Below are 12,668 nucleotides of genomic sequence, written 5' to 3'. Positions count from 1 at the left end.
GCGGCAGCCATCAACTCACTTGTATGGCAACACTGGTTCATACCTAATGGGCTAGCCAACACCGGGTAACTCTTCCTATGTTCAATTCCTTCTACTTTGAAAATTTATTTACTAGTTTAGCTTATGTTTGGTGGTTGCAAGTATGTAGTGCTCAAAGCATAGTGGGGGCGAGCATTGGTTTTGGTCTTTCTACTCATGGTGGTTGTTAGACCCTACCCATAGCCCTTTATTTGTCTCCCCTCGGTCACTCAATTTTATTAAAAATCGTCACATACTTCCCTTACAATCTATGTCTCCCTTGGCTTTACTTATATTTGGTTTTCTAATTTATAGTCCCCATGATTTGTGGGTTTTCTGGGGCATATTTTAATCTCAGTCCCTGGCAACTTGATGCAATATGCCCTAGTAGAGGATGCATTATTGTGGGGAGTTTCGTGGCAAAGGTCTTGGGGGTTAACCGCGAACCCAAGCCCAAGCTCAAGATGTAATAACAATTTTTCACTCCTCCACACCTCCATAAATTCAAGAGGACATTTGTTAACTAGATGCCTTGACCACTAGTGATCAACAAACCTACTCTTACTCATAAATTCAAGCTAAAGTAGCAAGTTGGGTTCCTGGCCCTGATCATGCTAGGGGAAGAAAGAGATAGTACTTGATATCCATTACTCTCTCCATTGGAAAATGAAGACACTCTTGGGTAGGGTCTTGAAGGAGAACATGAAGACTGCATTGATATAATATTTTTCCTTAATGAAATCCAACATGTTTAACACTACTAATGCTCTTGTCTTGCTAGCTTGGATGTTCGGTGATCCAGGTGGATCTCTAGATACCAGGGCATGAAAAAGGCTCAAAATTCAAAGTGGCAAAAAGACGATTAACTTGACATCAGATCAAAGTGCTCGTCGACTTGATTCCAACGATGCGAACGACACTCCAATCTGAGTCTGGATGAGGAAGACAGAGGCAATCAAAGTTTTGGTTGACTTTTGCTCACTGGGTAGGATTAATGGAGACACAATTTTGAATTTTTCCAGCAAAAGGAATCCGGCCAACTTCGGCCGGTCGGATTCCGGGTGAAATTATCATCTCGTTAAAATGTCTCCTTCCGTCCAAATTTCGAATTTTCAAAATGGGCATATTGTTATAATAAAACAAAAATCATATAAAAAAGGGGTGGCGGGCCACCAACCCCACCACCCCAATCCTTATCACATGTATTTTTGGAGGGGCGAGCCACTACCCCCGGCCCCTCCCACCATACGCAGCCATTACCGTTGGGGACCCATGAGTTTAGGTTGGGCCATTACCATTGCATACGCGGAGGGGGGCCGACCCTTAAGGCATGGACCCAACCACACAACCGCCCACATAAATAAGCATGGCGCAGGTGACAAGTGAGGTGGGCGGGCCGCCCAAGGCAGGCCTAGCCCGACCTCCTATTTTTTAAAACAGGGTCCGTTGTATAAAATGGGAGGGTGCGGGATTTGACCACTCGACCCCCTCCACAACAAATCGGATCTCTAACCACTCTTCCCAACGGAGATTTTGTAAACTCCGCCCACCTTTTTTATATTTAAACTCAATCATCAGTGTGCCCAGGAAGCAGAGGAGCATGCACACAGTTCGAGACAGGTTCATTTGCAGGTGGCGGAACCATGAGCAGTGCAAAGAGAGGGGCAGAACCATGATATGAGCAATTTCTCCAAGGGGGCAGATTTTCACTTTGTCAGATTTTGACAAATTTTATATGGTTTCAACATTTCTCGATGCCATGAACGTAATGGTGCTGTCCATTTCTCCAATAGAGTTCTGCATTTTTTCAAACATTTTCTAGAATGGAGGTATAAGACTCCTTTTTTGTAAATGATGATTGTACTGTTCTTTCTCATGCCACTTAATGAATGAAGGCCTCCCCATTGATCAAGCAGGGCCCGAAGACGTATTCCAAATCGGACGAACTCTGTTATCAAGTCTCTCATCTTCTTTCATGCTTTGTGTGTTTCTCCTCTTCTCTCATGTGCACATTAAATTTCTATGTTTAAGCTACAATTTATGCATGTAATTCTTTAATACATCTATAAGCAAAAGATGTTGTATCATTCGGCTTTCTCACATAGAAGGTTATCTCCAATATAGTTTGAAACCTCCAATACCAGCAGAACCAATGCTTAGGATCAGAGCCTGGTTACTTCATCTGATTCTTGATGTTGGGTTTAGCCACTTGGTGTTCTTCTTTTACTCCTTGTAGTTCAATTTATGTTAGTTGTCATGAACTTCATAGTGATAGTCGCTACCATTTTGAATCATCTTAACTATTATCCATGGTCAACAGTTTTGGTTTCCCTTGAGGTAGACTGTGACCAGATGTAGCTTAGATAATGATATATATTGTTATATGAGGGCATTTTGAGGCAATACAATTTCAAATTCACAAAAAAATTGTGTGTATATGTGCGTGATTTTAAATCGCTTTTAATTTATGTGTTTATTTTAGTTGGAGGTCTATATCAATCATTTCTCTTATTTTATTTTTTAATTTTGGTTGGTAGAATTTCATATTGTATTAAAATAGATGTTACATACAAATGTTTGCATGTGATTAGTTTGCCACTAAGGAAACCAGACAAGTCACACCTCAAAATATACTTTGTTCATTTGAAATGTCTAAAACTGTAATAGAAATCTAAATATAATTGTGTGATAATATTGACATAAATAACCTTGCCTATTTTGTCCCTAACATTTTTAATTGCCAAACAAAGAAAGGAACTAGACTTATTGACAAAATTACAAAACATGGTTGGTCATTCAAAGGGTGAATCCACCTATATGGTGAGAGGTGGGATGGTATTGTCCTCAAAGTCTGTGAACTCTAAATTAGCCATTTTTGCGCTATATTCATCACCTTCCTGTCCAATTTACTCATCTAGTTTTGGGACACGTCCAAGCATAGGAGGATTTCTTGTTGCTCCTTTAATCTCTCCACAAAAACTCATCACATTATCATTTTGATTTACAAATAGATATCTACAATCTGCATGTATTTGTATTACGAGTCCTCTATGACAACTTAGGGCCAATTTCCCCTTCATTGTAACTATCTCTCATATATGTATATATATATGAGAATTGGGACAGATTCTTGAGTTTGACGAAGGAGGTTGGTTGGGATTGGAAATAAGCTTGACATGTTTTATGACAACCACTGAAGGTTGGCGGGTTTGCCATAAATTGATTAGTTCTACAAAATAAATGGAGTTGGAAAGAAGGATAGTAGAACCATGCCTACCTTGGGTAAATGTGCAAGGTAGAAGGGACAAAATTGGATGAGAGTTGAGTTGCACTGACAAATGAGGGACTAAGAAGTCAGTGAATGAGAAGTGGGGAGAAAGGAGGTGCTGACACACAACACTCCCTCCACCAGTCAAACATAATAGAACCATAGGTAATGAGAAGGAAGGTGCGACAACATTGTCAATGCATGCAACAAAAGATCTTGCCCAGAGCCCTTTATTTGCCTCTTGTTAGTCACTCAATTTCATTAGAAGTCGTCACAAACTTCCCTAACAATCTATGTATCCTTGGGCTTTACTTATATTTGGTTTTCTAATTTACAGTGCCCATGGTTTCTAGGTTTTCTGGGTAATATTTTCATCTCGGTATTTGGAAAAATGATGCAGTATGCCCCAACAAAGGATGCATTGTTGTGGGGGGTTTGGTGGTAGAGGTCTTGAGGGTTGACTGCAAGCCTAAGCACAAGCTTAAGATGCAATAACCATTTTTCACTCCTCCACAAATTCAAGAGGACATTCATCAACTAGAAGCCTTGACCACTAGTGATCAACAAGCCTACTCTTACTCATAAATTCAAGTTGAAGTAGCCAATTAGGTTCCTGACCTTAATCATACTAGGGGAAGATAGATCTAGTACCTGAAATCCATTACTCTCCACTAGCATATAAAGGCACTCCTGGGTAGGGTCTTGAAGGAGAAACATGAAGATCGTAATGATATAATATATTTCCTTAATGAAATCCAACATGTTCAGCACTACTAGTGCTCTTGCCTTGCTAACTTGGATGCTTGGCTTTCTCACAAAGAAGGTAATCTCCAATGTGGTTTGAAACCTCCAACACTAGTAGGAACCAATGCTCGAGATGCGGCCCTTGTTACTTCATCTTATTCTTGATGTTGGGTTTAGCCACTTGGCATTCATCTTTTACTCCTTGTAGTTCAATTTATGTTAGTTCTCATGAACTTCATAGTGATAGTTGTTACCATTTTGAATCATCTAAATTATTATCCATGGTCAACAGTTTTGGTTTCCCTTGAGGTAGACTATGAACGAATGTAGCATGGACAATCTATTGTTGTATGAAGGCATTTTGAGGCAATACAATTTCAAATTCATAAAAAAAAATGTGTGCATGTGTGATTTTAAATCGCTTTTAATTAATGTGTTTATTTTAGTTGGAGACATGTTGCACTCAAATTATCAAAGTTCCAAGGAAGTGGAAGTGTCGATTTTTTCCAATAGGATCGGATCACATATCAACAATCCATGTGTCATGGTCATCCCATTCTGCAATTTATATATTGTAAATGATCTTATTAAAACCTTTAGTCTACGTAACAACCTAGGTAAGCCTATAATTTGATGATGAATTCCATCCTAGGAGGTTTTTTAACCTCATTGATTACCTGTGTTTTTCGACATGGCTAATCATAGGAGTTTTTTCTCTCCAACTTAAACCTCAAAGCTAGGGCGAAATTTATTGTCGGATTATTAGGTGACTCCTAGTGTTTTAGTCAAGTCTTATGTAAAAGTGGTTTGGGAATTTGCTTAATTATTTTATTACAAATCACTTGGTTTACTAGATCATATTGCATCACAGATGGGTTATGTGTCTTGAGGGTCTAAGATGAATGTGTATTCCCTATTTGAGTCTTGTAAATGAAAATCATATGTATTAGAGGGCTGGAAGAATAATTAATCCACTCTTGTGTAAATTAATTAATTTTTCTGGAAAAATAAAATTAAATCCTAAGCCAAAAAATTAATTAGTTAGAGTCAAATTAAATCCTAAGCGAGAAAATTAATTAGTTAGAGTCAAATTAAATTGCCTTAGGAAAATAAATTCTCCAATTGGAAAAATTTGTGGGTCTTAAAAGAGTCAATTTTTAAAGGTTCTCCACCAAGGGAATATTGTATATTTCAAGAAAATTTGGACCCTTGGACCTTGGTGGTTAAGTCAAAGTCAAAGTTTTGAGGAAATTAAATCAAAATAATTAATTTTGAGCTAATTAAAATGGAATTAAATGTTAAATTCGAAAATCCCGCAAAAAAAAAAAAAAAAATCAAGGGCCAAGATTAAAAGATCTTTTAGTGTTTATCAACGACCAAGATTATTTTGGCAAAAATCAAAGAAACTCTCCGTTATTTTTCCATTTGGAGGATTCATCTATAAATTACAGAGTCAGTTGAGTCTCTAGTCATCTTGATCTCTGGCTAGAATTGCTGCTGAAGCATTTTGTAAATTATTGTCCCGTTGGGAATTATTTTTTCTACTATAATAAAAGACTTTGGGGTGCAACTCGAGGTGTTCTTATCGCTGATCTATGGTTTGTATTGACTACAAGCTTCCTATGTGGTGCTTTATATTATTATTTTGACATAATACATAGTGTGTGCAGGTACTCAATCCTTGGTCTCCAAGTTCACAGACCGTTGACAAGGGTTGCTTTGCTTGGATCTTTAATTTTTGTAGGGTGGGTTGAATCTTCGCTTGGGCTATAATGAGCATTAATTTTTCTGAAGCGTTTTAGCCATTCTTTCAAAGAAAAAATATCATAAAATTTATTTTAAAGACCCATAGATATTTTGTAAATTAAATTGTAAATTATTTTTCTAACTTGAGTTGATTTATTTTGTATATATTTTGGGTTTTTTGGTGTTTGAATTTTTTGTGCAAGAAATGCTTCAACTTGGATATGAAAAAATTCAAGGGCTTTCAAAGCTCCTAGAGGTGGATCTAGGCCTAGGAAGGCAAGATCCACCGCTAAAATTCAAAGCCCAATCCAAATGGAGAAATCTGAAGCAAAATTGAAAATTTTCGTTAAGGGTTTGAAAAAAAAGTCTACCCTTGTGGGCCTAGCATGGTTCCTTTCCCTTTGATTTTGGTTATTGTCATCCCTCCTCCCTCCACATCCCTATCCACAACCATACCTCAGGCATTGGCCTCCTCCATTGTCCTCTAGCCTTCTCCCTCTTCGTTGTCGCAACCCTCTCCTGGTCCCTATCCTCATTTTCACACCCCTCTTCATTAAGTTTATCCCTATTCTCCCCTATTATGAGCCTATTCCCTTTCCTTTCCCTTACTTTCCCTCATGGCAGGCCTTCCTCTCCTCTGCTGGCCTTTCTCTTACCTTTCTTTAGGCCTCTGTTTCCTCCCTTCTCCCAACAACTCCCTTATTTCTTCTCTCCTCTGCCTCCTTTCCCCACCGCAGGCCTAAAGGCCTTTTCCTAGCTTTTCCTCTCCCTCAGCTAACACTCATAACCCTCCTTTATCCCCTATCGCAGCCTTATCTCCTCCCTTTCCTTCCCTTACTCCCTCTCGACAAACTACTTCCCCTCATCCATGAACCTTATCCCTGCCTCCCTTGCCCATTATCTTCTAGGCCCCACCTATTCATAGCCCTCTCCTTCCATGACAACCTCTTCCTCTTCCTTTTCCATAGCCTCATCCCTGCCTATCGTAACCTAACCCTAGGCCCTTCCTGGTCCCTTATTCCTCCAACGTGACCTGTAAGGGCTCCCTTCATTCAACACAACACTTTCTTTTAGTCTCCTTCATCACTATATGCCTCTATCCATCGCTGATTAGGCACCATTAATTTTTTTAGGTTAATCCTTTCATATTTTTAGCAGAGACAATGGTGTTATTGCAAACCTACATGTGGTCTTACTGTTAGAGAGGGTCTGGGAATCCTCACTAGTTGGTATTCTAACTCTTGATTCCTTACTATTTGTTCTAGAATTAAGGCGTTTGCTTACAGTTGGTCTAAATCTATTTGCAAGCTCCTTAAGAAGTAAAAATTTTCATTGCATCCATTGTTCATTAATGACTGTCACATTTTTCTAAAGCTACACTAAGGTCTGAAATTACCAAACATTGGCATCTCACGAATGGACTGTTATGGTCATTCTCTGCTCATTAACTGCATCATTGTATCCCTAAGTGTTCACTGTTTGCATTTATATGGGATGTTTGATTCTACACCGATTTATGCTCTGTTGTCCCAAGACAATCATCTGAAGTTTTTAAATTTCAAGGGACATACAAAAGTTTCATCATTGTTGTTCCAAATCATGGTTATATTAGACTGAGTTTTGATTGGCATGGCGTTCTAACACATATGTTGAAAATGATTCAAGTTTTGCAAAAGCATTCAATACCTTGGGTGTTTCTTGTGTCTAAATATACATTGGTATTAATCACATATTGTTGAATGATTTCTATTGTTGAAAGTAGCAACAAGAAATGTTAAAACTAACATCAAGAAAAATCCTAATTTAATTTTTCCTTGAATTAAATTGGGAATAAAATTGTAACTCCACGTCTCATGACAACTTGTAATAGCTAACTAAGTTAATTTGACTTAGTTAGCTCATTTAATTCGAGTTGAGGGTATAACTAGAGTCATGTAGAGTGTCTCCTACAATTAGGAGCACTAGTTGAGTTTATTTTGAGTTGTAATTATTTAATTTAGTCTAACTGAGTTAAAGTCAGTTAAACTAGTTCCAACTGATGGAGGAATTAGTGGGAGGTCCAGTAGTGAGGTGTAACCTGCAGTAGTGGGGTGTAACCTATCAAGCAGTGGGGTGTTGTTTGCATTGATCAACCAATAAACTGAAGATTCACTCATAATTAACTCATGCATGTCAGATTAGATAAAGACCCAGTTGAGATTGGAGTTTAGGGACAGTGTACTATCAGCTGTAAAATCATCTAAATTAAACAGATGGTGCATGCAGTTAGAAGAAGGTCTAAAATAAATCATTCCTTAATTAGAAAACTCACTAATTTTAACCATTCAAATTGCCTTTAAAAGGAGGAATGAAGGCACAAATTTAATCATTGTTTTGGTGAAAACAAGTTGGTGAGACCAAGCAATAGGAAGCACAAGTTTGTGTGTGGGGCTTGTGAGGGTAAGGAATTATGAGCTTGAAGGCTTGGAAATTTGGCTAAGTATTGGCCAAAGGCAGTCAATCAGGGAAAGGATAGAAAATACTTGTGCATGTTGAGCTCAAGATTTAGCAAAGCATATTGTATTCATCCAGATTCTTTGACTAATGCAATATACAAATAGCAGGGGTTTTTAGTTGTGGCTTTCCCCAGAAAATTATTGTGTTATGTGTGATTGAATTCTTTCTCTTATATGCTTCGTTATTTCATCGATCATTTATTGTTTCCGTTGATGAGTAGAGTAGATTCAAGTCAATTGTTTTAGCATATTATAATCTGTAGTTTGAATCTACAAGGAATTTCTACATTGTATCAAAGCTATATTTGTAGAAATTTCTCCATGGTATCAGAGTTAGATTTGTAGAAATATATACATGGTATCAGAACTAGATTTATAGAAATTTCTACATGGTATCAAAGCTAGATTTGTAAAAATTTCTCCATGGTATCAGAGTTAGATTTGTAGAAATATCTACATGGTATCAGAACTAGATTTATAGAAATTTCTACATGGTATCAGAGCTAGATTTGTAGAAATTTCTACATGGTATCAGAGCTATATTTGTAGACATTTCTACATGGTATCAAAGCTAGTTTTGTAGAAATTTCTACATGGTATTGAAGCTAAAATCACAATAGAAGAGAATAATTCGAAGTTGTCCTTGCAAATTAATGGAGCTCTAGTTCAGGGCAGATCCAAAAGATCCTATGTGAAGACTTCTTAATGGAGCTAGAAGGCTGCTAGTGGGCAGATCAATGAACCAATGTTTAGCGACACAAAAAGAAGTTGTGATCATTGATATTGGTATATTGAGGAGCAAAGAGGTTTCCCATGGGGAGATCGAGACTCAGAGGGAGTAGCCCTATGAAAGCTAGTACTTCAAGAGCTAGGGAGTTCAAACTCATTATTGCAGTAGTTGTTGCAGCAATGTAGAAGCAACAATAGAGTAGTAGTAACAACAATATGAGTATATTAGATTTAGCTCATGCATGAAAAGCCTTGAGGATCAAGGCATAGACTAGAGACTTAGTGGTTGAGAGGGAGCATGAATTACCTCTCAACATTCAGCCTCAACAAGTTGTTGAGCAGCCACAATTGGAGAATCAGAGAGGAGACTGAGTGGAAACATCCACTCAAGCAGAGACCTCCAATAGGGAGGGATTTCTAGCCAAGTGGGTAGAGGGATCACATGTAGCCATACCTCTAGGTGAGAGGTGGGGTGATGTGAAGCAATAGTCCCAAGAGTTGCAGAATTTTTGGCAGGGCCCATTGAGGTGTTTTTTTGTCTCATGGATCATTACCTTGCTATATGGGCCCACAGTATTCAGTAGCAGGAGGATCAATGTCAATAAGATATAGAGGAGAGAAGAGTAGTGTTGACAGCAGAGCAGGAGGCTCAGTAGCAGAGTCAGCAACAACACCGTTTTCCCAGTAGATAGTTGCAAACACAATTGATTCAATTTATTTTGTTTGGATGTTTTTTTGGGGTTGCAAATGTTGCAGTAGCAACAACAGTGACAAGTGTTGCATGCAGAACATTCCAAAGGTACTAGATCATGATAGAGTTGAATTCCTTTCTTGTTGAGAGGGAGTGTTGAAAATAGCAACAAGAAATGTTAAACATAGCATCAAGAAAAATCCTAATTTAATCTATCCTTTAATTAAATTGGGAATAAAATTGTAACTCCACATCTCATGACAAATTGTAATAGTTAACTAAGTTAATTTGACGTAGTTAGCTCAATTAATGCGAGTTGAGAGTCTAACTAGAGTCATGTAGAGTGTCTCCTACAATTAGGAGCACTAGTTGACTTTATTTTGAGTTGTAATTATTTAATTCAGACTAACTGAGTTAAAGTCAGTTAAACTAGTTCCAACTAATGGAGGAATTAGTGGGAGGTCCATCAGTGGGGTGTAACCTATCAAACAATGGGGTGTTGAATGAAGTACATTGTGGTGCTGCTTGTTGTGATCAACCAGTAAACTGAAGATTCACTCATAATTAACTCATGCATCTCAGATTAGAGAAAGATTTAGTTGAGATTGGAGTTCAAGGACAGTGTACTATCAACTGTAAAATCATCTAAATTAACCAGATGGTGCATGCAATCAAAAGAAGGCCTAAAATAAATCATTCCTTAATTAGAAAACTCACTAATTTTAACCATTCAAATTGCCTTTAAAAGGAAGAATGAAGGCACAAGTTTAATCATTGTTTTGGTGAGGACGAGTTGGTGAGACCAAGCAATAGGAACCAAAATTTGGTGCATGGAGCTTGTGAGAGCAAGGAATTAGGAGCTTGAAGGCTTGGAAATTTGGTTAAGTATTGGCCAAAGGCAGTCAGTTAGTAAAGGACAGAAAATACTATTGCAAGTTGAGCTCAAGGTTGAGCAGAGCATATTATATTCATCCAGATTCTTTGACTAATGCAATATATATATAGCAGGGGTTTTTAGCTGTGGCTTTCCACAGGAAATTATTGTGTTATGTGTGATTGAATTCTTTCTCTTATATGCTTCGTGATTTCATCGATCGTTTATTGTTTCTGTTGATAAGTAGAGTAGATTCAAGACAATTGTTTTAGCATTTTACAATCTGCAGTTTGAATCTACAAGGAATTTCTACATCTATTTTGCTAGCATCTTGCCACTTTGATATCTAGCTTGCTAATGTTCCCTAAACTTGACTATCTAAGAAATTTCATTGTCTATCTTGAGCAAATTCATCAATTATATATTATCTTTAGAAGATATTTGAATAAGTGATTTTTCATGGTTATGATTCTAGATGCTTATCTATCGTGAAAACTTTATATTATTGAATCGTTGTGAAAGGAATTCATTTCATTCTTAGATAAGTGAGTCTTTTGGCTATCTTGGTAATTGATTAACTTTGTAGGTTCCCTTATGATTAAGCATTGTCCATCTATTTCAGTTAATAAGTACTTACTGTCATAATTCAAGAGTAACCATAGCTAAAGTACTTAACACCGACAACCTTAAACCATGAGTTACTCACATTCTAAGCAACAGTTGTCCATCAAGTTACTTGGCATCTAATTTGCAAATAAGTGAGAATTTGACTCCATAAGGCAATGGTCTCAACAGTAAATCCAATCTGGCATCTTGCTTAAATTAGCCAAGTAGCTAGGCCACTCAATTGTGTCTCCTAGATAAGTTGATCTCCAACTTGACTCTCATCTTATTTCCACAGAGACTACCCCCCATAGCCTGTTGCTGGGAGACAGTTAGAATGGAATGGGTGGGGATTAGAGTGACAACCCCCGTCCTGAGCGTTGTCATGGTTCCTATACAATTCGAGCGACAACATTTTCTAGCTTCGTTATTGGGGACCAATTTATTGGAATTTGGTGTTGACGACACTCTCATGAGTATTCCTGATCTTTTAGTCTTCCATCATTCTTCATCTTCTGATCACCTTGTCATTTTTCCTTTCATTAATCCTATCATCTTATTCATTCACACCCTTAGCACCTGGACCTTTAGGTTGATTTCCTATTTTGGGTGTTGAATCCACTTATTAATTCATTTTTCTCATGCAGGAAGCTCTACTTGATCCTAACTAACTTTTTGGTTTTTACCTTTTGGATCTTGGATCTAGATTCATGTTCAAGTGGCAACTCCACTTCTTTCATTTTTTATAGGAATTTTTGGTAGAAGCTCGCTTCTTGTGGATCTCTTATTTTCTTGAACATGGATATCTCTCTCTCTGGCATCCATCAACTTCCCTTTCCCCTTAAGCAAGTCATCATGGGTGACTTTTTTACCCCTTGTCACTTTACTAACATTCTTCATAATATTCCAGGAGATGCCATTGATAATTTGCCTTCCTTCACGGGTAATAATGTGTTCACTGCTAGTGAGCACCTTACAAAGTTCGTTTTTCGTATGGAAAAGTTTGGTGCCTGTGCATATGTTGAATATGAGGATGTCAAGATGCGACTCTTTGTTCTCTCATTAGAGGATGATGCGTTGAATTGGTTTAGAAAATTCCCTGATGAAACTATTGACTCCTTATAATCAATTTTTGAGGCCTTTGAAGATAAATATGCAAATAAAAGGGGCCTACCTTGTGCCTCTCGTACTGGGTAGAAAGCTAAAAGTGGTCATCAAGAGACTGTGTCCTATTGCAAACCTTGCGAAAAATTTCATAATGAATCCACTTGTGTCATTGCAAGATGAACCCTCGACAATGGAAAGGTAGGGAGAAGTTGTCAAGTTGGTAGCAACAATGAAAAGGAAAAAGATAAGCAACTTATCAATGAATTAACTCAAATAATAAAAACCATGGAACTTAATCAAGAGAAATTGATGGAAGATCATTCTAGGGATATAAAAGCCTTGTTCACCAAATTACAAAAACGTGATGAGGAGCTAGAAAGCATGAAGGTCAAC

The sequence above is a fragment of the Pinus tabuliformis genome, chromosome 4_1 (genome assembly GCF_031772625.1).
Source record: "Pinus tabuliformis cultivar Carrire ecotype Pingquan chromosome 4_1, CPIR1, whole genome shotgun sequence".
Classification (NCBI taxonomy): Eukaryota; Viridiplantae; Streptophyta; class Pinopsida; order Pinales; family Pinaceae; genus Pinus; species Pinus tabuliformis.
This window is presented reverse-complemented; position numbering follows the sequence as displayed.